Below are 27,846 nucleotides of genomic sequence, written 5' to 3'. Positions count from 1 at the left end.
TTTCAATGAGGGCTACAAGTGATCAGCACATCTCTATAAATATAGAATTTAGTTAAACCCCCAAAGTAAAGAAGCAAATGGTGGTAACATAAAAAATAAACAGACAATTTTAGTGACAAATAAAATGTTTTAGTACAAAAAAAAAAATCTGTAAAAAAACCCAAACAAAAAACACAAAACAAAACAAAAAAAACAACTAAACAAATCAACCCACAAACACAAGCAAACAAAAACCCACAACCAACTATAAATAACAGCAGCCGAGTAAAATGAACCAAACACTGCATTTTAACTTTGCTGCTAGGGAAGGGTCCAGTTTTGAGCTGGACCCTTTTTATACATCCCATTTACTTCTTCAGGGAGTTAATTTTGCATACATTTTTTCTAGGAAATTCTAAGGAGTGCAATAGGGGTTTTCTGCATGGGTTAGATAAAGGATCAATCTTGTTCAAGTTCTGTTGCACCTGTGAAGGGTATGGCTATTAGCACCCTTTATTTTAGCTTTCATATATCGTGAAGCTTTTAACAGGATCATATTCAACAGAAAAGCATCCTTACTGTGATATTACCAAAGAAGTGTTAAACATCAGGAGTACAGTTGTTACAATGTGCTTACGAGGACAGATAACTGTTATTTAAATATAGTCCTTTGAATCACGGCTGGCTGATTAAGAGTATAAATGGAATCCTACAACATCACAAAAACTGTTGGCTGAAGCATTCCATTTTGTTTGTTTGTTTACTAATCTGAACAACACGTCAGAGAATTCTGTAGTTACCTACTTAAACAGGCAACATTCAGAAGCTGTACAACACCACACACAGAATTTGCCTTTGTTTCTTACTTAAACCAGGAACTGAGAAGAAACTACACATTGGTTTTAATTAGTGAAGATACAGCTCTGAGAGAGCACCATGGAATAAGAAAATAGGCAAAATAGAGTGTATATACATATATCACATGAAATTAGGCTGTGTTGCAACATGTAGTATACACATACACATTCAATGTCAGCTGAGTTACATTTTTCTCAAGGTGACACTGGTGCTTCTCTTGCCAAATTTGATACAATTGACAAGTGTTTTCATGTAAGGGAGATCTATCCCTCCCATCACCTTGTCAAGCTCAGTGAAGGCAAACTCCAGCATATTCCTTCCTCAAGTGATGAGGTGGTTTTAGAGTCATTAAAAGTCACAAAGTCACACTGTAGCAATGTGCCATTCGTACTAGATGAACTCAGTCAAGGCTGTCTTCCGCTGGTGAGGTGAAGGCTCCAGCTGCCATGCAGACCCAGCCTCAGAACCTGGGTAAACTCTGGACTTGATTTTTTTAATGTACCTCTCAAATTTTCTCGAGAACTGTAAATATCACTTTGGCCAGTCTCACTGCTACTTCTTTCTCATTAGACACGTATCTAACGGCTCTTTTTTTACCCAGAGTATTCCCAACCATAAGACAGTGATCAATGTTATCCTGGTGTCAGATTTCCCTGCAGCTCTCTCCATAAAGATACTGTCTTTCCTAGAGATAAACAACCAAGAAAAATGATAGAGCTACACTAAGAGGCAGAGATACCAATTAAATTTCGTGTTACCACGTAGACAAAATGATGAAAGTGCAAAAAAGGTTAATTGCTCCATATAGTTCTCTAATTTCTTTCAAATTAAGATATTTTTGTACATACACGTTCTGGAAAACAATCTCAACAAACTTCTAAAATGGATTAGTAGAATGACATTAAACTGCTCTGCATGTGTGTGTTTATCCAAATTAATTGTGGAAGTTTATGATGATAAACTGAATAAAGCTATTTTAATCCTGAATAAGAACATGTACACTGTACTTGACTGTCACCCAGTTAATCCTCTTTATCACTTCTCATTTTCTTGACTCACATGTAAGAAAGATATCTGTTTAAAAAAAAAAATAAAATATATATATATATAAAATGAATAATGCCATTTAAAAAATAAACTGTCCTTTGAATAATGTATTTGCAGTCAACATACCCTAAGTTAAAGCACACTTAGTTTAAGAATGTTGAATTAAAGCCTTGATAAATCTCTGCTTGAATCTGCCTGTACACCTCAGCTGGTCTTAATTAATATGCTATTTGTTGATGTGCAAAACATTAAATTATTCTGTTAACCAGAAATGAAAAAGAGGACATTCTATTGTGCATTTGCAAATGTCAACTTTTAAAATAATGAACCCATATTCCTGAATTTCAGCTTGTTTTTCACTCCAGTTTCAGGATGATGAAACAATCCTACTTCAAGATTTATAACAACAGCTGTGGGAGTTATGAAAGCATAGAAGTGTCATTTGGAGTACATGAAGATTATAATTCTGCTTAACTTCAGAAAAAGTTAAGCAAATTATGCTCAGCTGTTTTGAAGACTGGACATTGTAGCTGAGACCAGCCATAGAAAGTGTCAGGCAAAACTTTATCTCAGAAACTTATGAGCAGATACATCACTCAGAATAAATAAGTTAGAAAGACTTCAGTATTCTTGACAAACCGATAACGCAGCTGGACTTCAATGGAAATCTCAAAGTCAAAAATCACATAGTATTATACAGAAAGATAATCTGCTACACTATGAGTCTACCATCTGGAAGGAATTATGTTACATCAGCTTCTCCTTTTCTTTTCTTTTTCTCATTAGAGCAATATCAAATCATTTTTACATCATTCAGGACAGACAAAAAAAGCCTTTATTGTGTTCTCCCATTTGGCAAGGTTTGGTGTCATTTAATGTGCTTCATGAGATTGCATTTCATGAAGACTCACAACCTTCAGCTTTTGTACCACATCCTAGAAATCCCTGCTGATTTATGCCACTGAACACCTTTCCTCCTGCACTGAATTCTACTTTCTCCTATGTCAAAGTGCGCATCATAGTTTAAGAGCAAAGTTATTTGACATCAATAATGAATATCTAAAGCATAAAATCAAGGAAAGAACCACACTAGTCAAATAACAATGTGAGTATAACAGTTTAGTCCTGGGGTCTGGACCAGGAGGTAGGTTGCAAATAAGAGAAGGGAATAAAAGGTGCAGAACTTCTATGTTCATAGCTGATGTGAAAGGAAACAGGCCTAAAATGCAATAAATATAAAGCCCAATGATCCCTTATGGTAGCAAGGAAATTCTGCTTTCTGTTATCCAATCGATACTGGAAATCAACACAAAATCCTCCATGAATAAACTAATCAGCTCTAGCTTAAGTATTTATCCAGCTTTGTTAGTGTTAACAAAGTAAACATGGCAGCTGGGCATAGATGTGTATGTTGTATTAAGCATGTTTTTTTAAAATACTTTCATACTAGGGAGTAGCAAAAGTCATACAGTAATTTATTCAGCAAATACAGATTTTTATCCTGTAAGTACCAGAAATCATTATGGGTTTTCTTAATTCTATAACAATTACTTTCACAATGACATCTACCAAATCTTAATTTATAATTTATCAAAAACTAAATAAAAGGCTTTCAAATTTGTGCTACATTGGTTAGATTGGATGCAGAGGTTCCAGAACAAGCTGATTCACAATTGTTCAGCACTCACAATGGTACTGCTTTGTCTGACAACTCCAAATGCTGCTTATTAGTCCAGTTTTGTACTGAAATGTCAGAGCTCTTCTAGTTGAAGTTCATGCACGAGCACAGAAGAAAAATACTGGACCACTTTTGGAAGTCGGATGACAATTAGGCAGTATAGAAAGACTTCAAAAAACATATTAAGCTTTGAATTCAGCCACAAAGAGATCACAGCAGATTTGTAAACAATACTTCAAAACACCATGAAAATTTGTTCCCTTTTAAAACATTTCAGACGCTATAAAATGCATACCCAATATTTTGTTGCTATGACTTTCTCAGACATTTATCAGCATACATATCCTCGAAGACAGAAAATGCTACATCAACAGGATCAGTTATAATTTCAAGCTTTCAGCAAAGGGTGAAACTCCTCATGGTTCCATTGTTTGCATGGACATAAATAATATAAAATCATACCCTAACACAAGCTATTATAAGTGTATGTTACTCATCAAATGCTAACATAACTATATTAGTTACTGGACTACACTGCAGTACTTGATGGCATTGCTTATAGGTGTTATTGCTGTTTTTTGTGGGGGTTTTTTTGTTGTTGTTGTTTCTTCTTGGTCAGTCTGTGAAACACAAAAGCTATAAATTGGTTAAAACTGTGGTGAATAAGTGACACATGATGAAAAAAAAATTAAAAGAACCCATAAATACATTTAAAGCAACTTTTTAAATTCTAAGTAAATCTTCAACCATAAGAACTATTTTATTTTCTATTTGTAGGGATTATTGAAAATGAGCTTTACAAGAAGTCCTAAATTAAGTGAAAAGCAAAATTACCACTGTCCCAGTGTCTTCTGCAGTAGCACCAGGAAGAATATGCATCAAGAACTTACCAGTTCATTTTTATTACATATTTTTCATCAGAGATTTGTAAGGTCACTGTTTTCTCTTCTATAACTCTGCTATGACCCCCAAAAAGAAAGAGTCAGACATCTTGAATAAATTTTTTTGTTGTCTTCAAATCTCATTTTCAAAAATTAACTCGGGCCATATTCTTAGAAGAATTAATGGAAACGTGTACTAGCAGTCTTTTCATATTAATTTTAGCTAAACCTACCACCATCAATTAATAATTAAAATAGGATTAGCAAAGTGAGTGATGAATACATATAGGTATAAACACATAACTTGGGAGAAGCTTATACTTAATAGTAATCAGTAGTAAAACATGAGAATAAAGTCTTTCCTCATTCTTTCTCTTGGTAAACACTCATCTGCAAAATGGCTCAATATTTCAGATACAACTTTTTCACCCTAACCTTCCTTTTGACACAGATTATTTGAACTATGTTATGAGTTATAAAAACTATGGCCAAATACTCACATTTTTATTACACAGAGTTATAACAAAACTCATTTAATCTGCATAATTCTCAACTAAAAGGCAGGGAAACTTCTGGATACAAGCATATCAGAAATAGCAACAAAATTCAGTTTTGTCAACTGTATATTAGTCATTTCAAAGGAGTAATAAAGAGCTTGAAAAGCGTATGAAAGTGACGTTCTGACATGATGAAAAAGGTAGCCAGGTTCTGGGAGAAGGGTGCATTGTTCTGTGTAGCATCACAGTCCTTTTTCTTATCACAGTTCTCCAATCACAAGACTCCTTAGGCCTGAAGTAAAATGCTTCTCGGAGCTTGTTTCTCACTGAATTAGATACAAGTGTTTTCGTAAGCTAAATTTGCTTTGTTCTTTGTGCTCTTCTGAAGTTGCTGGTCCTGCTGTCAATAAAACAAAATATAATGTAACGAAAGCTCTCTAGAGACTTGAGAGGGCTGGAGGCTCCAGAGAGAGAAGTAGGAAGCACAGCTGCTATATTACAGAAAATGAAAAAAAAAAAAAATTAATAATGAAGTGACTCAGCTATTGGTAAAACTAGAAATAGAATGAAGTAAGTACCCGTGCAGAACAAATGTAGAGGGAGAAAGAGAAAAAAAAAAAAAAAAAAGGTAGTAAAATAGAGAGGACGACAATCTCTTTCCCTCACTCTTCTCTTTATAAAACAACATCCACTCCTAAAATCTCATATACTATAGGGATGTTTGAGGAAATCTGGAGCATAAATTCAATCCCTTCAGTCACTTCAGTAACTCGTCACTGTTATGGTAGGTCTGTCAGTTCAGCTCACTCCTAACCTACTGCATTCCTACCGTGATGTTGAATTGGCTGTTGCAGTAGTCTAAACAAAACATTCCTCCAGTCGCCTTCCTTGGCTTACATCCCCATCATTTATTATGCTATACCAAGCAGTGTTAGGAAGGTAAACAGCTCAGCTTAATTCTATCTTGTTTAAATTGGCCCTTGAAACGTGCAACACTTACAAATTCAGCACTTAGCACTTAATAAAATATTTTATTCTATGATTTGACCCTTATTTACACACACTTCTTGATTTATACAGAGAGCTGTGAACTTATGAGAAGATGTTTTCTAAGGGGATTCTCACACAATGATAGCAGTAAGTTTGGCTGACAAATCAGCATCTGGTAGGTTTGACATGCCGGATTAACTACTTGAACAGGCCCAGAAAATTACCTGTCAACTGTCTCCCAAAGCACCTTCCCAAGAAGGGACAGTCAGCCATTCAAAACATGGCATTCCCAGTTCCCAAGCACTTTCTCCCATATGTGATGGAAGCACCACATGTTTAGAATCAACAGCTGAATTTTTGGTATGATGAAGACTCATGTGCTTGCAAGCTGAAGCCAGGAAATACATTTTGTCTTCTCCACGCCCAAAGGGGTTAGATGGTTTGCCACAGCAAAGACTTGTCTAGCCTGGAGTTGTTTGGGTCAAGAAAGAAATTCAGCAACCAAGCGGAAAATGTTGAGGTAGAAGAGTGGGAGGACTGGTTTATGAATGTCAGTGTCTCACAGAGCTTGTGGTTCCACTTGGCTGACTTCAGCTCTCAGGAGAAGAAGGGTCAGGGGCATTGGCAGTAAAGACTGGATTCTGGGAGGAGGATTACAATTTACCTCCCAACTAGACTGGATAGTAGCCAACGCAGTGCTGCATCAGACTCTTTCATGTTGAGGAGAACATGGGAGAATAATCCTGAATTTTCTGTTTTTTTAAACCTGAACCACAACCATAGAGATTTTCTGTGTTTCATTTCACATTGTTTCCCAGAGTCAACACATAATCATAGAATAATATACGTTAGAATGGAACTCCAGATGTTAACCGGTAAAATCCACGTGAAGTCCCACATATTCTTGCAAAAGAAATCCTTCTCCAGCCTGCTCCTTCCTTTGACAGCTCCTTTGCAGCCCAAGTCCAACTGCAGCTCTAGGTTCTGCCTCTACCAACCCCAACCCTGACGCTAGGAAATGACTGAGCCAAACAGGAAGCCACACAGCCCTCCCCCACATGAAGAATTTCTGAAGGGAGATGTCTACTTGCAGACAGCCAGTTTCTTTCACAGCATATTTACAACCCCACTTCACCCACAGCTCTATACTTGGTCTTTCATCCCAAAATCCTGAAAAATCATGCTAGAGCTTATTTTCTGGGTAGGCCTTATCTTCAAGGAAACAGGGTAGTTTCAGCGTTTATAACATGTAACAAGTCAAAGCATTTGAGTACATCATAGCTTTCCAGACTTTGCATGGAAAGAAAACAGCTGCTACTTAAGGAATTCTGCTACTTCCCAGAAAAACAAAAAAAAAATTGTAAATAAAATTGCTTTCAGTAAGACCCATCAAACATCAGATGACTATCACCACTTCTATTGCTTGAATGAAAGTATATGGCTACTCCTAAGGCTATAAAACCATTTGAGAAAACTTGATTATATTAGGGGGCCAGAACATTTTTTTTGTTTTGTTGGTTTTGGTTTTTTATTGTTGCTGTTGGGTTTTTTGTTTTCTTGGGTTTTTACACAAATATAATTAAAAGACATCGATTCACAATTTAATTGACAATTTTTTTAGCTGTCTCTAATGTTGTTCTAGAAGTGCCAGATCTATTTTACCTAGCAGGCCCCAAGCAAATCGGCCAATGTAACTAACTGAAACCCCTCTGAATCTAACACTCCCCAGACCCACTTTCCGGCACCTGTCAGAGGGGTTGGCTGGCAGAATGCTCTGCTCAATCAGTGCACTCACTTCCAGGACCTAGATTAGGCATCTCCACCAGGTACTGTTCTTCTCCATATCCATCTTGAAATTTGTGTCTACTGTCTCCCTCTTAAAGCTCTTTTACCATATTTGATATTGATACAAGCTAACTACTTATGTCTATACAATCACTATAACTTGATTTCCTTTTTTTTTCCTGCACATGCAATTTCTTCTTAGTCCTATTTTACCGACCTCTTAAAATTGCACTACAGGAATCAATGTATTATCCCATCAATGTATTTCACAGCAGAGGGTGTCCTGAAGAGAAGAAGCAGGCAGCAAGGAAATGTTTAATTATCACAGATATATGTAGAGCTGAGGAATGACTATTGTTCTTTAGTCTGATGACTCTCAAAGGAAAACTTTGATAGGAGAAACAGAAAATGATACAAATATTCCTTTTTTTTTCCCTGGCCCTTACCTTGCCATTAACTACTTGCCTTCCTCTTTATCGTTCTGTGTTGCAAATCTGATAATCATGTTAGACTTGAGTAAATTCAGAAATATTTTTCTCCTCATTCTTGTAATCTTTAAGAATGCATGAAACATATCAGATCTAATATATTTATATGATCTTGAGCTTCTGTTTGATATCTTACCATTTTTTAGCAACTTGCTCCCTATGAAAATTGAGAATCTAATTCTCAATTAATTTAATACTCAGCTGTTTCCAGATCCTCATATGCCTTTTCTCAAAACCAGGAGCATGAACCTCATTCATATATCTGCTAGTACACATTTCCACAATGTGCCATCAAAAAGGACAGATTTAATATGTGGTATACAAATATAGGATTACTAATGCAAAAAGACAAGTAACTCAAGCAACAATAAATTTCAGTACTAATGAAAAAAACAACACCACCACCACAAACAAACAAACAACAGACTTGGCATTTTCTGAACCAACAATAACATGAGTTTTCTACAAAAAATAAAATCCATTCCAACAGCAAGAATCTCTCACCCTTTTCTGCTCTAACTGTAAACGAAGAACAAAAGCAAGTAGCCAACTGTCACAAAACCAAGCAGCCAACTGCTTGTCTTTCAGGAACAGCATTTTAAGCACCTGAAGAATGACAACATTGCAAAGTATAATCTTCATAACAGCAAAGGTATCTCCTTCAGACATATCACAGGTGTCTTTTGAACAGCAGCAGCAGGATAAAAAAGCTTCAGGCTTTCTTCTGACTGAAGTTACTGCATGCACACACCCATCTGTTCACTCCTGGATTCTTCAATACAGCCTTGGCACTTGGCTTCACAACATATACTACCATTTCACTGAATTAAGTGCTTCTTTGGTAGCTGCACGAAGATTTCTAGATTTTTTAAATTTTTGCTAAGACCCTTCTCTCTCCATCCAATCCAGTTTATACAAAATAATTGGGCAGTACATTTGCTCTTTTCATACTAGTCAGTGACATTTTCCATAAGTGTCCTTAGGCAAATGTAATTTGGGTGTAAATATGTGCAGGTCAGCAGAAGTACCTGCATCTTTATCTTCTCTTCTTGAAGATGAATTTTTAATGTGCAAAGCTGAGGATCTGGATAATGTTTTAGCAAGAAACAAAAAAAATGAGCCAAATTTTGTAATTCTAGAGAAGTTTTGGAAAAGTTATTTAAATTGGGAAAGATGATTAACAAAAAGAACAAGCATGAGATAAAGAATCAGCTGGGTCAGATCCAATCAAAACCTAAGCATAGGGCATTTCCTCTTTAGCATAAGCAGCACTGTGCACCTGCATCATGCCATTTGGTATGGGAAAAGCTTTTCCAGCACTAAATTATGTCATAGGTAGAGCTGTGTGACCAACTTACAAAGGAGTTGAGTTGTGCTTCTTTCCAGCTCAAAGAATACCTACAAGCAGATTGTGATCTCTTGCCATGTCTCTGTTGAGATTTTTTTTCCATTTGAGTTAGTAAAATACATATAGTTATTTCAAAATTAATCTAAATTAAATTAACTGTGTGCTGATGTTCAACTTCTGTATTTGTTCCTGTCTGGATGAGCACCCAAGGACAGCTTGGATAAACTCATTGCATATTCCATTTACACCAACACATTTATTGAGATGATAAACTGTCTTCAGTCTTACGCAAAGTCTATGTCTCAAGAGAGTCTGACCTGGATGTCACCTAGGTAGGACCCATACATACCACAGTAATAAAGATTTCAAAGTCAGTATTTCTGGGAAATTACCTGCTGCAAAAGCTCAGGTGTCTACTCTTTAAGTAATCGCAGAAAGATGAAGGAGGAAAAACTGATCAGGAAAAAAGGGACACATGATACTAATAACTAGATTTGCAGAAGGAAAACTATGATTGAACTAGAAATTTAAACCAGACAATCTTCATTTCAAGCAGTTATATTGAGGAAGAAAAGAGTCACAAAATCAGAACTACATAGGACCAATGTGCCAGAGGATGTAATTATACACTGGAAGACAAAAGCAAATCTTGTTAAAGGATATTGCTGAAAGCATCAGACAAGAATAACATCAGTAGAGAAAGGGAGAACTCTCATTGCTGCTGGAGAATACCACTATAGCTTTCTATCTTGATCTATGGTGACAGCATACACCAAGCAGTATCTTTTTAGAGAAAATATATTTCTGAAGAGTCTGGAGTGATTTAGGAGCTTAAGTCCCCATAGGAAGTCCTAACCATCTTAACACCTCACAAATTCTATGAAGCAAGAAAAAAAATATTAGAATGTCAGTAATGCCTTGGTCCTCCAGTCACATTGTGCTTAGTAAAGTTACGATGAACATGTTCTTCATTTCCTGTTGGTCAAGTGCAGAAATATAGTGAGAAACTGAAAAATATTTTAAGACATATGATGTATCACATACCTTAGGATGTCATACTAAATATTGAATGTGGGAAGTAAAACTAAGAATAGGCTATTCATGAATGATCCATGTTCTGCAATCTAATCTCATAAATATTTGTCCAAAACTTTTGAATAATGAGCACATTTGAAAAATGAATTATTCACATCAGGACAGTTTCCACCTAGAAAAACACAGTTAAATTCAAGGAAGTGTTAACTGCAATTAACATGACTAATTCTAGTAATGTCCTTTTCTTCTACATCTTGCATTTCTTGCTGGAAAAATTTACTTTACATTCAGAGTCTTTAGCTTCTACTGGAAATTATATTTTATACAATGTTTCTCTCTTCCGGTCAAAACTGGTTTGCTTGTCACTGAAACCTCCCAATGTGCGTCAAATTCACAGTTACTGCACACAGTTTTTCACATTGCTGAGTTCAAAAACTCATCCAGCTCTCTCTCAATAGTGCCACTTATGATTTTTTAGCAATATTTTGCTAATTGTTTTTAGGCTAATTAATACTGTGGATCAGCCTCTCTCTGTGTGCCCTGAAGCCATTTGTTATGCTATTTTAGCACAGAGAGTGTTTTGCTACTCATTTGGTTCCCTACCTGGCACCATGATGGATGCTAGGAGAAAGGCTTGAGCCTTTGGTGTTTCCCTGCAGGGTTTGAATCCCTACTGCAAACTTCAGACTTCAGCCCAGTTTGAATTTAGAAAAACATGCCGAATCATTGGCAGGTTTGGTGCAGCTTGTTTCTGTCACACAGTAAGGGACTGGTTTTGTTGAATTTTGAAAGAAAATCTTTCCTGTTCCCAGTGGCTTGCTACAGGATACTGAGCACTCATGTCAGGACACACATTTTTCAACACTTTAAAACTGTAAATTACATCTGAAAGTACAGAATACAATTAAAGTGAATATTGCAGAATCTCTTGCTGCTGCTAGTCACCATTTCTGGTAATTTACATTACTCGTGACATAAAAAACAGCATGGGAGCCCAATGTCAGAGGCCCAATATCAACCTCCATCCTGACAGAAGTTTAACATTTAAAATGCAGATAGAATACTGATCCTAGAATAACACCAGTGCAATGCAATGAAGAATCAAGTCCTTAATATTTAATCCAACATTCAACATTCAAATACAAAGTCTCTTCTCACAGGATCAGAAGAGATAGTCTCTAGCTCTGAAATCTTATATAGCTGGAATTTCAGATGTCACTCAAAAACTCTTTTTTTTTTGTTTTTTTGTTAATCTGAGTGAGTATCTGGCTCAGCAGACATCAGTAATCACCTCAAACTAGGTTCCTAAGCTAAACACAAGAGGTGAGAAAGTAATGCGATCCTCCTGCCACACTCATAAAAGCAAGGACACAGCTGTGCAGCACAGTGTGCCACACTTAGCAGGATGGTCTTGGCTCAGGAAACAAGACCAGCAAGAGAAGGAGAAGAGTTAATGGATACCCCAGGAGTTACTTGTGGGCTGCTCATATGGGATCCTTTGGGTCAGCCTGGCACTGACAGTACTGTTTTCCCCTTCAAGGGTCACACCCACTTGCACATGCCCACATATAGGGTTCCTTCACATATCAATTGTACTTTAAAAAAACCTTTTATTTTGAAGCAATTGATAAATGGGGCAAATGACTCCTGGTGTACACTAGGGTCAAGAAGGATCATGTGAACCCAGTGATGCAACCTCAGGTCCCAGGCACAGACTTTCATTTAGCAGTTGTAGGAGCAAACTTGAAATGGAGACAGTAGATGCTCCCTGTCTCTTCTCTTGTCATAACTTTCTAAGTGTCACAGAGAAGCTGTCTCATTAAGTCCGGTCTCACCTCTGCAGCACATTCCTTTCATCAGACTCTCTGGTTTGGCAACCAGAGAAAAGGCCACACCTCTGCTTTCACTCATGTCTAATATTTTGTGTGCTGCTTGAAATAATTTATTCGTTGCTATGTATCTGAGCATAGCAATGCAACCCTGCTCCCACTCATCGATAATAGCTCCTGTAAATCCCAGTCTCTGCCCATTTGACCTTAGTCACTAGTTACAGTGACAAAAACAAGAACCTAAAATAGCAAATAATATACTTAGTGGTTTTAACTGCATATGTCCTCTGAATTTCAGCAAACTTTATTCTATATTGTGAGAAACAAACTCATAAAAAACAACAAAACAACTTTGAATTGTAATCTACATACATCAGAAATTACGACATACCGCAGGATTAAGTTCTGCAGAGTCTCTTACTGATTCAAATAGTATACATCAGTAGATGTAGATCTCACTGCCAGTAGACAGTTAAGACTGGTTTAAATTGAACACACAGAATTAATTTTACTAGAATTCGGTGATAACAACATGACTGTGCTATCTTCCATAATTAAAATAAAAATCTTATGAGATGAGGATTAGGAAAATGGTAAATGACTAAATTAACTTTAAAAATATTGTTACCTCCGGCATTCAAGGATCCACCTTGGGATACTGTTTTCCATCATATGATCTGAGGCTAGCAGAGTGATGGAAAGCATGCCATGCCTCCCTGCAGAGCACTGCAGCTACAGACTGAAGCGTGAAAAACAGTGACCCCATAACTAGCATTAACCCTATGGAAAGTGACATGGTCTTACATGGTCTGAATAGAGAGAAAGAAAAACAAATATACATATACATATACATATACATATACATATACATATACATATACATATACATATACATATACATATACATATACATATACATATACATATACATATACATATACATATACATATACATATACATATACATATACACACACACTGTGTCACTAAGGAAGGGAAGGCTCACTGAATGGAGATGTAGAAATGCTGGGTGATAAAGTTTTGTGTCCTAGACACGGGGTCTCCTGCATAGCAGAAATGAGACAATCAAGATATTATTAACAACCATTTCACATGGACTTGAGGGTAAGAAATATTTTGTAAGAAAGAAATCAAGAAGAGGAACTACATTATAAAACTAGAGGAAGAGGAGAGAGCAGAGGAGACAAATTGAAAGGTATAAGGCTATACAAATCACCCTGAGCTTGGGATTTGGCCCAGAAACACAAATTAATAGCTCTCAAACTGAAGATCATCTTCAAGCATGGGAAAGCAGAAATCTGTTTAGTAATCCTTTCTGGCAAAAACATTACTGCAACAGTGAGCGGCTGTCTTGTTAAGGCTGTCAATAGCACTTTTCTGTATGTGAAAAGAAATCAAATAATTTTTCTGAATTTTCTCTGGATAAACATTTAGAACCACAGAAACTGACTTTTACTGAAGACCCTTAGCTTTTACAAGACTTCCTGCATCATTCCTGTCTGCATTTCTATCTTGTTTTCCAACAACTGCAAATTTGAGCCTGATTTCTTACACTTGGGAGTTTCCTGTTCAGCCAATAGTTCATAATATTAATGGGAATTCCGCACCGCCCCCCCCCCCCCCCCACTAATTACATTGCCTAAAGTTTTCTTTTCCTTCAGGTCATGTTTATCATTTCCTGCCCAAAATGAATTACATGTCATCACAGCTACTGGCATTTTTGTTCAGCAGTTAGCTTGGGCTTATTTGTCTTTTCTGTTGAACAAGCTGCAGGAACAGTCATCTTTGAATCACATTTATTAAAATTGTATAATGGAAGTAATTTGCATTCCTCTTATGTCTACTGTTGGCCAGACCCAGAAATGGACCCTCTAGGAACTAGTGAATTCTTTAAACTCTCCCTGAGGTAATGTGGATTTGCAGAGATTCCATGCCTCACACAAAAGAAGTCAAAGATCTGGCAAAACCAATAATTTTATCTCAAGAAAAAAGCCATAAGAAAACATAATTCTATAACCTGCTTAATTCATTCAAACTAATGCAAGAGGGAATGCTGTAGGCCGTCATTTATATTTCCATTTCTTTTCCAAAAAAAGTGTCAACTGAACAAAAGTAGATGTGCTATAAAGATGCTGACAGTATTTGCTGTTTGTCATAATATAGGTTAACAGTGTTAAAATGCCTAACAACAACAACAACAAAAAACCTCTTCACTGCCACATTACTAGAATAAAAATCCAAACAGTTTGCTTAGACTTCATCAGGATTAGCTCCAAACATTGTAAATGCAGGACAAGGTTCAGAATATCCTTGCACTTGGTTTAGGACAATGTACCCTGTTGAAGACATAATATATCCTTACTGCTTCCTTACCATCTATACTGATAAATTTCTTGCAGCATCTCAAGTGCAGCATTGGCTCAGAGCAGTTGCTCTCCTCACAGCTCTACTATGTTTAGAGAAGGTGTTAGTTTAAATTTAAATTTGAGTCAAATGTTCACACTAATTGAGCTTTAAATTTCCAGAATAGGCATGCTAAGATGGTTGAGAGTTTTCAGAAGTGCTGTACCTTCCACCTGAGTCGTTCCAGCAGAGGAGCTCTTCTGCATAAGCCCACCTGAGAAGAGAATCTGGCCAGCAGTATCTCACCTTGAATTGCTGGGGATCAGTAGCACCACATACAAAATGTGCACTCTACTGGGTTTCCATTCCTGCCCAATGGTCCCTGATTTCAGTCTCTGCAACACCAGCAGACACCATACGTTCCATATGTCTTAGAAAAAGAGATGTGCTAAACCACCCACTTCTTCTTTCTTTCCTGTTTATATAATCCACTTCTTTCCTTACATACACCTATGACTTTTCTCTCTGATCTTCAAATGCTATGCATTCAATGTGTTCTAGCAGTTTGCTGGTTATTCTGGACAGCAAGAAAAAAAAGAACAAAAGCTTAACAACTGGAATCTATTGTCCTGGCCAAGGTACAAGAGAATTAAACAATGAACTAAAAAACAAAAAATACAACCAATTGTTCTGTCCTTCTCTGAAACCTTAACATGGAATTTGGTCATCCATAGCTTAAAGCCAGAAAGGCCACATTTTCCATGAAGGTGTTTTTGTAAAGGGCAATTTAATTAGATCTCTTAAAATCTTTCATTTGTCTGCCTTTGGAATAATAAGTTTAAAAAGAACTCTGCTCCTTAATAAAACTGGAAAAAAGCAAAAGGTTTAAGAGCTAAATTTTGCATTTAATGTCCTTTCCCAAGACATTCATTCTGAGCAAGACAGTATAAGGGTAAAACTTTCCTACAGTTTTTCATTGGACCATCAGCTGGATTTCAGAGGAAAGGTAATACAGCAGTATTTACAGTAGCAAGTGTTAAAATATTCAAACTGTAGTTAAGGAAAAGTTTTGTACAGTGGAAAACCTTTGTTATGAATAAACAAAGAATCCTGAGTGGGACACAACAGAATTATTAAATGAAATATCAGATTCATTACCAATAAAGTATGGCGTCTTGAAAATGCATAGGTGTTGTTGGAAATTCATAGTATATTGAAAGTTAATGATCAATAGCCAATTACTTTTCTTAATAAGGATTAATATTAATTATCAGATAATTGAAATAGATAAAATGTAAATATATCAATTAAATAAGTAATATAAGCAAATGGAATAATTATACAGCAATAAAGTAATAAATAAGTGGTTTAAACCAACAAGGTCCCAAGTAATGAAATTCAATACATTTTCACTTTAAGAAGCATTAAAAACTGCATTTGATTTTCATTCCCATTTCTTTAGAGATACAGTGAAATTCTAAGTGCAACTGATGGATTCCTTAAACTGCTTTATGTTAAGAGTGACCCCTAAAGCAAGCTGCAGTGTCATGTTAAGATTAATTTTGTGGGCAGACACATGAGAGTATGTCTTTCTGTGCTTTACAGTAAGCCAACAATACCAAAGTTTTCAGGATTAATGAAGGGACCTAACAGCTGTTTCTCCAAGCCCTTTTGTGACACCTAAGCCAGCTTAATCAACTGGATTTTTAAAAAGGAAATGAGAGTTGTTCCAACAGAGAGAAAAATCTATTACCAGCTTGGTTCAATTTCTGCATAAAATTTGACATTTAATTGCCTACTATCTCCAAAGGGAAATCTTAATTCTAAAGAATAATGTGCATTACATCATTCATATTTATATATGTGTTTATTCTAAGAATATTACTTCAAGATGAGATATTTATTCTTTCTGTTCTTCAGGGACATGCATTCCCCAAGTAATACTGAATTTACCTATTGACAGAAACATGGCATCAGCTTCTTTCGTTGCTGCTATAAATGTCCCTTTATCACCAAATGAAGAGAAAAAGTGAGGCAAGTTGCATCACATTTGCCACAGAGTAAGCGAGAACAGGGCAGAAAATTTGACAAGCTACTTCCATTTAGCAACTCTATGATAACTACCTGTATATGTGCTTTCCCTGTGGCAATTCTGCAGTGATTTGAGGTTGCTGATTAAATATCTTATTACTATTTTAAATAATCTTTCATTCTTCACACTAATGTTTCTGCTCCTCTCACAAAAATACAAAATGTCATTAAAACTAGTCATCTGCTGTGGTTAACAATACAATGCATACAAGGTATTGTTTTATTTTAGTGAGGTGGCTGGAGACAACTCTCTGGTAATTATAAAACACAAATTGGAAAACATCTGTGTTATTTAAAGAACAAAATATTTATGTACTAGTCTCAAAATCAGTATGTCATAAGGTTCCATCCTGTCATTTGTCTGGTTAGTGTTTTAAAACACAAACTCTAAGGTCAGAGAGGACATCTGAAGAACTAAAGAATATGTCATTCTATAAAACTAAAAGGACTTAAGAAAAAAAAACCACAAGACACATAACAACACTTCTGCACTCTAAAACAGTGCTCTGATACAACGTGGCATTGCATTAGATCCAGAATCCTCTCAGTTTGAGGTAAATACCATACATGTACTTTCATATTAATAAATCAATTAGGTCCTTCAGAACGAAAAGTTACTTGCTGTGTCATGCACTTGGTTTATCTCTATTGCTGCTACAGTACTGCATGGAGGGAAAAAAAACAGGCAGCAAACCAATTTAATGTTTAGACTGCAAACTGCTGCAAAGAAACCCGCCCACTGCGCTGCAGCAAGTGTAGTGACTCAAAACAATAGTGTCATTATACTGGAAAATAGTACAATTACATTACAGCAATTTTCTCAAATCCTAGTGGTAAAGATTAAAAAAAAAAAAAAAAGGCCCAATAAAATAGTCTTGGTCCATAAGACAGAAGTGATGGCAGAAGATTCTTTACTAGCTTGTGTATGAAAATATTAATTTGAAATTTAAGCAGATTTAAGCTACATTTTAGAAGCTTCACTTCTTTCCCTTTCCAGCACAGAAAAGGTTAGTATCACCATCAGATAAGATACCCCATGTCCTGGAAAGCAAATGGAAATATAAGGGGGTGTTTGGTGCATTTTACATAAATAATAGTTTTGACTTCCTAATATTAATAATTCTAAACTTTCATTAAAAAAAGCATAAAGTAGAGATTTGATTTTTAGAAAATAATCAAGAGGATGCCATGAAAGGAAGTTTTCTAGCATCAGTACTCATTTTTTCAACTATCACTAACCAGTTGGAAAAAATTCCTTTCTAATTAAACTGTAGCTATTGAAGAATTGGGATGTTTTCATAGTAAGAGAAACTCTTTTTGATTGACTTGTTCATAAACAGCTGGTTAATTTTTTTTCAAGCCTGCTGTTCACCATTACTCAATGGCAAAAAACAGTCACAGCCTGCTTAATTCACAGGATATTGACTAATCATTAATATCTCCACATTCTTTTTGCAGCTAATCACAACAAGATGTCAATATGATGTTGAAATCAAGGCAGTGAATAAGTGCAGTCAATCCCAGACAAGAGGATAGAAATTTTAAAATTTTTGGTGATTTGTAAAGTCAGCTCCATTTTTTTGGTAAGATTTAGATGTTTGAGGCAATTTGTTCTCCTCAACATTACCAGAAAAAATATTTTCATGCTGATAGCTAAAATTATCAAGTATTTTATAATGAACATGCAGAAGACAGAGGGATCTTAAAGAGGTTGTAGGGGGAGCCTAAGTCCCATATTTCATAATTTATGAGTGGTTTGGAAGCAAATAATTTAATTTTTTTTTCTACTGTAATGCTTGTATGTACGTATAAAGTTGTTAAAGCTTCCTGCATTTCAAAAAGCTAGATTGTCCTTAGTAACAACATCAATATAGTCTAAGCTTGTAAACATAGCAAATAAACTCCAAAGGGAATGCAGAGAGATTTCCCATTACAGATCACAAGAGTCCCAAAATATATCAGAAAGCCAAAGTAAACAAACAGAGCAATGAAAAAGATACATTAATTCTAACCACTTATTTCTAGATCTCAGCTTAATAGCAAGTATGTTTGATGATGGATACAGAAAGGTAACAAAACAAAAACCAGTATTCAAGACAGTCCATATGCATTTCCTGCCTTGTACTATTTGTTTTGTGGGGGTGTTTTTTTATTTGGGTTTTTTTGTTACTGTTTTTGGTTGGTTGGTTTTGGTTGTTTTTTTGTGTTTTTTTGGTTTTTTTTTTTGTTTTTTTTTTCCCGCATTGCTAAGTCCAGAATTCCATTTAGCAGTACAAGGAAAACACACTCACATCCCAAAGCATTTAATCAAAATTTCATTTCCACACCCCTTCCACTTTCTATCTAACCATCTCACTCCACATATCAACTCAATTCAAACTGTCTACAGAAGAAAGTAATCTGGTTCTGCACCGAATTATGGTGCTTACTCAATTGTTTTCTGGCTGGACTAAATGAGGGAGTGTGGGTTAATTGATGCTCACAAAAGCCCTCTGCTATCCCCCCTTGAACTCTTATTCTCTTACACTATATCCATGAATGTGCCACTATGTCTTCTTCCAAGGTAAATGGTACTGTGATAAAAGTAATCTCATCTTCTTTCTCTGATGAAGAAAAATCATGACATATCACTCATGGATGAGAAACTTCCTCAGCAGACAGACCTGCCTCCATCTGCATGGAATTAGAGAGCAGTCCATCATATCCCATGCATTTAAAATGATCCCACTTCCACATCAGTGTCTGACTGTGATGTCAAGACAGGTAGTCCAAATATTTGGCCTTCAGTTACCTTCAGAGACACTTCCCCTGTTTGCTTGTGCACATGTATATGCACGTACACACAAGCACAAGAACAAGCACTTATGCACACAAACCTAGTTCCACAGCCAAACACTATCCTGTTATTTTCCAGTCAATGGCTCTTCCCAGGAATTCTTTAAGAAACCTTGCCATACAGAAGTCCTGGAAAAGTGTATTTAGTCTCTGAATGAAGGTAGGCATTTCCAGTGAGACCAGAAGACAGAAAAACACTATTACATATAGCTGAAACTCCTCTACGCAAAAAAGCCACACATGTACAGCCTCACTGCTAAATATTCTCCTGTAAATACTACATTCTAAACAAAAAAAATCTTATAGTTTCGAACAACGCCATTGTAGATGGAAGTCATACTGTTCTTAGAAAAAGCTACTGATCTTTCTTCACAGCACCTTTTTTCCCCAACAGTTAGTGAAAAAATACAAGTGATTCAGGCTCTAACACTTACAGGCACCAATGGCTTAATTATTTAACAGTTCCTGGACTGCTGGTATTTCCAGCCTGTGGACTTAGAAGCTCAGACCTAGGGAGTTGTGTAACTGAAAACAGATTATTAAATAATGAAATACAGACTTTGAAAAGCCTCTGAGATGTTTACCTTTAGGAATAAGGCCAGCATTAAGAGATTTCTGATAAAATATTGAATGAATTAAGGGACTTCCTTTTTCTGTATGCAGAGGTTACATTTAAATCCCCTCACTGCATAGCAGCCTTAGGCAACACAACCTGACTTGACATTCTGTTGCCTTGAAAAGGATTAAGTCAGGTTTTTCTACATGAAAGGCAGGCAGGACTCTTCTTTCCACTCTTCACTTGTTCTCTAGACTCCCTAGTTAAGTAAGGCTGTTGCGATTGAACTAAAAAACCCTAGAAAGACTTTGCCTGACTTTCATTGGATTTTAAGTGTATGTGTGTTTGTTTTCTGGCATTGTAGCTGTAGCAAAGCTAACTTTTGTTTGTGAAGCTCATAACTGAAGCAGCCTTAAGCCATTTTGAGCCACACAAGTCTTCGTAAGAGCAAGAGGTCCTGGCCATAAGTGAGCACAAAAAGAGACTAAAGGTCTGCAGAGTCATTTGCCAAGTCAGACAACATTGCCAGAAGTCAATAAAAACAGGTTGCCACTCTGAGTCTCTAAAAGCTTTGAGAACTAAAACCAAACCAAACCAAACCAAACAACAACAAAAAAACAAACAAGCAAACAAACAAAAAAGAGCCACAAAACAAAACAAAAAAACCCACAACAACTCACACAGGAATTTGGCAAAAAAGTTTCTATACTTTCCTCCCTTCCAAACATTAATTCAAAATCTTTTCAATGGTAAGAAACACTACAACCTAGGCTTTGTAAAACTTTGCCCGAGACCTGACTCTGTGATCCATTAGCAGCACAAAGGTAATTGATTTCTTTCATCATAGCCACATCAAATAGAGCCTTAGGTATACATCTTTTAACATCTTAGCTTCAACTAACCATCCAATTCTGTCCCTGAACCACTCTCTTGTCAAATACTGGCAGCCAGCTCCCATCACTGCACCTTTTCCTGACACACAAAGAAATTATTTGGCTGGTATCGCTGTGCAACAAGACATAAAAGGGTGTACACGCACTCCCAGGTGCAGGTTGTCAAACACTAGCTCTGCCATCCCCACCTCCCCAGAAACTCCTGAAGAGCGAGATAAGTTTGGCTGGAAAGCCAGTAACTACCTTAGTGATAATGACTGTGATAGCATTAGGTGACACCACTGGAATCTTCTGCATTACTGACAAAAAATACAAATTTGTCTTGTGATTATGCCAGCTATTGCGGTATCTGTAAAAACAGTAAGTGCAAAAGGATCTAGGTATCTGCAGATGGGCATAGGGCTTTTCCTTCTCTTACAAATCTCCTGCTTGAGAGAATTTGGTTTCACTGGGAAGGGCTACAAAGGGGTCTGTGACCTCTCCAGAAGGACTTTGTTGTAGAGGGCATGTGAAGCATCACTGGGACACAGGGATCCAAGCCTTTTATCTTCTCCCATACTGTCAGATCCTACACCTCAGTATGGGTCTATTGCCCACTCCTTGCTTGGGACCTGCTTAACTCAGACAAACTGGCATTTGACTGGGCAAAAGGTGGAGAGCTAATGTTTGTGTCTGAAACAAGGCAGAGTAAAGCCTTCCTCCTGCCTATTCCTCTCCCAGGCTAGTCTGGAAAGGCCTGTCCTACTTCCAGGGGAGGATAAGAGAGACAGAGGTGGGAAAACAGCACAATGAAACTGTCCACCCCACGATATGTGATTTAGATGTGATTTAGACTGTGCCCACTCTTGTAATTCATGCTGAAAGAAATAATACAGAAATACCATCATGGACATTCTGGTGCAGAAATATTGCCAAGCTCTTTGTGCTATTATTTCTTCACCATATTGATTTTAAGCTGATATTTAGAGAGCCAAGAAAGTGCTTGTTGACCCTCAAAAATCACAAGTTCTAGCAAAATAATTATTTCCTTGAAAACTTTCGTTGGAGTGTATAAATGGTTCACATTAATTGACCTTTCTCAAGTTCTTTCACAGACAGCAGAAAGCATAGTAAAGGTATGACTGTCCATCAAAGCCAAAAGAGGGATCTGAAAGGCTGTTTAACCTAACTGTGTTAACAGTCTTAAGTCATTTGGCTTGCAAAGAAATAAACTCTATGTTCTCAAGCCTGGAAGTAACATTCTACTCAAATGAAGGAACAAGAAGAAAAGGGAGAAGTAATTCTGTCTTCCACCAAAAATGATACAATAACAACCTTCCTCAAAACAGAGTATGAAGACTCAAATCTAAAATGAAATTACTTTAGTTACGCCCAAAAGGGATCAGCTCTGACAATTTTAATCAGACGTAGCAGCTCACCCCATCAAGATATCAAAAAACTAAAGTATACTAATTAAGAATAGCAAAGTTAACAAAACTAAACCATTACTGATAGTAAGTTTTGAAATTTTCCCAGAATTCTTTTATAGATTATTTTCAGTATCAAGTGTAATCACAAGTAGTTGCAAACTATTTTCCAAAACAAAAGTAATTGCACAACACAATTGTACCACCTTTTCCCACTCTATGTGTAATTGTGTATAACTCCAAGCACCATTTGAAGTCTTAAAGAAACAAAAAAGAGACACACACACAAAAAAGTCCCAACACTATAACTTTCTGTTCCATGAAGCTGAAATGGCTGACTTACAGACAAAAAAAATACTCTCCTATAGACTGATGTAGTACAGAACATAAGATGGAAGAGCCAACCCAAAGAATTAAAAAAAAAAAAAAAAAAAGTCTTTAGCCTTCAGTTTCACCAGACAACATACGGGACAGACTTAAAACCACAAAAATATAAGAGACACCCTAGTGGACTTCATCTAGCTGAGTATTCTGTCTCCCCTTCAAGAGCTGTACTGGAGTTGTTACAGAATCCTCCTGCCTAATCCCTTCAGGACCTATTTATGCATGTTCAATTGACGGTTTCATCTAAGTTTTTAATCTATTGACATTGTCTGCTTCCACCATCTGCTATAGCAGCAAGTACCATAATTACGTAATGAGCAAAGTAATTTCTTTTATTTTAAATCAACCCTCTACTAGTTTTATTATGTAGCCCTGCTAGTTCTATTAATACAGGATTTGGTGAATTACAGACTGCATTTGATCCATCTTCTTTATAAGTTTCTAAAAATCCATTCCACCTTTCTCAGCCTTCTCCTTCACATACTTTGTAGTCCCAAGCATTTTCAGTCCCTTTGTTATGCTGCAGCCCCATGCTCTTAACCATTCTATTTTCCTTTCTCTGTACCTCCTTTAACTCCAGTCTGTCCTTTTAGAGACAAAGAAACAATAGGGCATTTAAGATCTGAGCAAAACCAAATTTTTATATAGCAGAAAAGACATGTCCTCTGTCTTTTTCTTAGTAGTACTCTTGATCATGCATAACATTTCATTATTTGGAGGGTCTGCCTTATAATTAGATAACTCACATTGTCTTTTATTTCCTAGATATTTTAGTTGGCATTTTCAAAGACTATTATACTGCAGTGCTGGTTGCTCTTATTCAAGGTCATAGGCAGGTGTGACCCATGCAGTTTTGATTTACGGTCTGATGCAGAAGTTTTGATAGTAAGGTTTCAGGCACAGGATTTTGGTCTGGCCCAACTCTTCTGCACACACAAAAATATAAGACTTCTAAATAATTTCTGGTACAGACCATGAAGAGCTTAAACACAGCTTAAAACAGTTTTACACACTAAATCAGGGCTTAATATCCCTGTCCTCTGTGATAACTCCATCTGCCATGACCCAGACATTCTTTGAGTCTGTCCACAGGCTGCAACGCCTTTTCTTCCTAATGAGGCTAAACTGAATTTGATACCGGATGAAGAATAACTCAAAATGGTCTTCCCAGAAGAAAGCATTATTTTCCAGAAAGGGCTGTAGCACATGGAGAAAAAGTTGAAACAAAGAGCTCCATACATGTTTTCCCTTAACTGTACACCAGTCTTGTCTAGCATGGACTGGGTAATTCCCCTCACCCTAGCTAATCCTCACCTATGATAGGGGATCATATCAAAAGGTTTGGATTCTTCACTATGATTAAAAGACAGAAAAGTAGGAAAAACTCAAAGGAATTACTGCATAAGAGAATACCTTGGTCTCGTACTAACAATGGAAAGCTAAAAAGACAGCAAAAAAAAACCCAAACAAAAAAAAAACACCACAGACCCATTAGGGTCTAGCTATACAACCAACAGAATTAAAACCCAAGACTTGTCAGACTAGTCAGCTTTCATTTTTGTGGACATCTCGGTCACATTTTTTTTTTTAATCCCTAATCTTCTTTTGTCTTCCCTGTAAAAAGTCATTCCCAATACTTGTTCCTAGTTTCTGAACATACATTTGCTACTCCCATGACATACTCCCTGTCAGAGTTTGCCTCTGTACTCAGCACCTCAGCTGGGATGTAGGCTGTTTGGCACGCGATGCGTGGCTTACACAAGGGTAATTAATTCTTGATACATCTGCAAAACTCTTGATCTTAGGCTTAGTCTTTCAAGCAAACTTTTAAAAAAGTAAAGAGAAAGGCAGATTGCAACACTAATTTATCTTTTTGTCTGCCAGCAACAGAAGAACCAATGGGCAAATTCTGTCCCAGCTCTGCATGCGTGTGCAAGTGAGGGAGAGAGGACAGAAACTCTCCCTAATCTTATTTCCAAGGGCTACAATATTTGCAATTATTATGGCTAAAGATTGTCAAGGTTATTTAGGGTCCAGTGCAATTTCTTATTCAACAGTTTCCAAAGAAGACATCTGTTCTTAATGTTAGGCAACAGTAAGACACTTACATACTGCTTCTTTGGAAAAGCAGTGACATCATGGATATCTCTTGAATTATTTGTGCAACTATTTTTTTTTTTTACATATATTTTTCCTGGTGCACTGTAAGGAAGTAAGCCAGTGTCCAAAGAAGAGTAGACTGGCATACATACAGGTCGATTTCCCTTGCACAGCTTACTATAAAGAGGCCTTGAAGTAAGGATTTTGCTGAAATTCCATTTAAATTAAAAACTAGAATGTAATATTAACTCTTAAATGCTGTAATGCAGGTAAAAAAAAAAAAAAGAAAAGAAAACAACAAACACTCATAGGTCAAATCCAATATAACTGTAATGGTTCATGTTTCCTGAGGATCTACTCCAATCGGTTCTAGAAGATCAGGGGAAACACCTCAAATATAAACACAAATGTTTACAACCAGCAGAGCAGTATACTTTCATTTAACACAGACAGATGGAGAACATAGTATGACACTAAAGAAAAATTTTAAAATTACTTCCACCTTCCCATCACATCAGATCAGATCAACATTGATGGGGGAGTAAAATCCATGACACAATTATCAGAGATAAATCCACACATTTGAAGCATAACAGAAACCTTACCAAACAGCTATGTAGAAAATGCTCAACCAACTTTGGTTTAGCAAATAAATGTTTTTCTGAAGCCCTAATTTGTTGTTAATAAAATATTTGAGGTTTTTTAGGCCATTTCGGTTTCTCATACACAATCTTTTTTCTTGGCCAGCTTTTTTTCACTTAAAGTAAAATTTCCCTCTTTTCCTTTGTATGTAATTACAATGTCATAAACAACTGTATGCTTTCTTGAATTAATTTAAAATACAAGAGGCACCATTCAATACTTCATAGAATTTATCTCCAAGAACTGCATAATCAGGAAGTGACCTGCAAGTAAAATAAGCAGTTGGCTTTACTTTTATTTTCTTTAATAAACTGGGCAGACAGTATTCATATGTCAGAATCACAGTTATGCACAATGAACCTTTGAAAAAAGCGTCCCGTGCATCCAGATATGTCTGATAGTTGGTCCAAGATATTCTAGTGTTCTTCAATATTTATTTCAGGCTATGACTGACTGGTTGGTGGAGATTTCTGTCAAATATTTTCCGAGCTCAGTCTTTATTAATATGGATTGTCTAGTGTGAACAGACGGTAACAGAAGAAATAAGAAAAACAGCTCTTTTGATTAGCAGGGGAGACTCTCCTATTCTAGGGACTGTGCAGTGTGGCTCTATTTAGATTTCTAAGAAGCACTGAGCTCTAAGGAATGTGAAAATGTGTTATTTGATATATGTGTCTTAAGTACCCTTTGCAGAATCACAGAATGGTTGAGGTTGGAAGAGACCTCTGGAGGTCACCTGCTCTAACCACACTGCACAAGCATGGCCATCTAGAGTCAGCTGCCCAGGACCACAGCCAGATGGCTTTTGAGAATCTACAAGGTGGGAGACTCCATAACATTGCTGTCTATAAGCAACAGTAAAAAGCGTTTTCTGCTGTTCAGACAGCATCTGTGGCACTGTGTACCACTAAAAAGAGCATGGCCTGATGTTCTTCGCACTCTCCTTTCAGGTATTTGTATGCATTGATAAGAATCCCCCTGAGCCTCCTCTGAACTGCGCGGTCCCAGCTCTCTCTGCCTCTCCTCATGTGAGCGTCCCCTAGTCTTATTGGCCCTTTGCTGGACTCTCTCCAGTAGCTCTCTGCACATATTAATAGAACTCCAGGTGTGATCTCACTGGTGCTGAGTAGAGGGAAAGCATCACCTTCCTCAAATTGCTGGCAACACTCCTAATGTAGCACACCAAATAAACACACAATACACACCAAATATATAATTACAAATAAATGGCACATTTTTCATAATAAAATTAGTATTGTTTTGCTCTTTGTAATAAAAGTCTGAGCTTCAATTTTGCTCACGACCTAAGTAGCCTGCATTTGATTACAGTTGATGCCGGGTGCAGAGCCATAGTGTGACAGAGGTGAAGGACAGGTGGATACTCAGAACAATCCACACAAAGTCTACTCAGGGAATGAGCAGTTACACAAATGGATGGGACACTTTCTACTGCAACATCAGGGAGGAATTGTCCCCTCCAGCATCCCCAAAGAGAAAAAGATGGTAATACAGTGGGAAATGATAAGAGTATCTAGGAAGTTAATGCTCTATATTCCCTGAAGTGGGGTAGCTTTGGGCAGCTTTCTTTTATGCAGAGAAATAAAGTTCTTTCCTGCTTAAGGTGAAATTTCCCCTTAAGCTACCCAGGGGCTGGTATAGCACTGCACTGGCCTGAATCCAGACTATAAATAATTTGCCTTAGTCTATACCTTAAAACTTCATTAACTATGACCTTTCAAAATAAATTAAAATTGACTCACCTTGAAATATGCACTTCTCGTCTTCCTTATAGTTTTCATAACATTATCACCTAAGGGAAAAAAAAATAAAATAAAAAAAAATATATATATATATATGTATAAAGATGCCATGTAATTTAGAAAGCAGATATGAAACAATGAGCTTGCATTTTTTAAATACATGAGAGATTTTTCTCCCTTCTGACTAATTTTTAAAGTGTCCCTATTTTCAAATAGTCCAGAGCTTTTATTTTGTTCATTTTCCATTGATCTTTTCTGGAAGTAGTAAATAAAATAACTGTAGGTTTCTTAGTAGACATCTGTTCCATAAACAAACCTTGCTTCCTGCTATTTATTGTATTTGATTAGCTAGAAATAATTACTCTCAGACTTTCATGGTCCATTATGGTTCTCTGCTCCC

The 27,846-nt window shown here is 36.6% G+C and overlaps 1 protein-coding gene across 1 annotated transcript in view; it reads right to left on the bottom strand.

The window, feature by feature from the left end:
- Window positions 1-27,466, bottom strand: part of TTC29 (tetratricopeptide repeat domain 29) — a 290,318-nt gene extending 262,852 nt beyond the window's left edge. The window contains exon 1 of the mRNA XM_065061915.1: window positions 27,447-27,466. The gene's annotated coding sequence lies outside the window, so the exon portion shown is untranslated. The remainder of the gene's footprint in view (window positions 1-27,446) is intronic.
- Window positions 27,467-27,846: the final 380 nt, after the last annotated feature.

The sequence above is a fragment of the Columba livia genome, chromosome 4, assembly GCF_036013475.1.
Source record: "Columba livia isolate bColLiv1 breed racing homer chromosome 4, bColLiv1.pat.W.v2, whole genome shotgun sequence".
Classification (NCBI taxonomy): domain Eukaryota; kingdom Metazoa; phylum Chordata; class Aves; order Columbiformes; family Columbidae; genus Columba; species Columba livia.
This window is presented reverse-complemented; position numbering and strand designations above follow the sequence as displayed.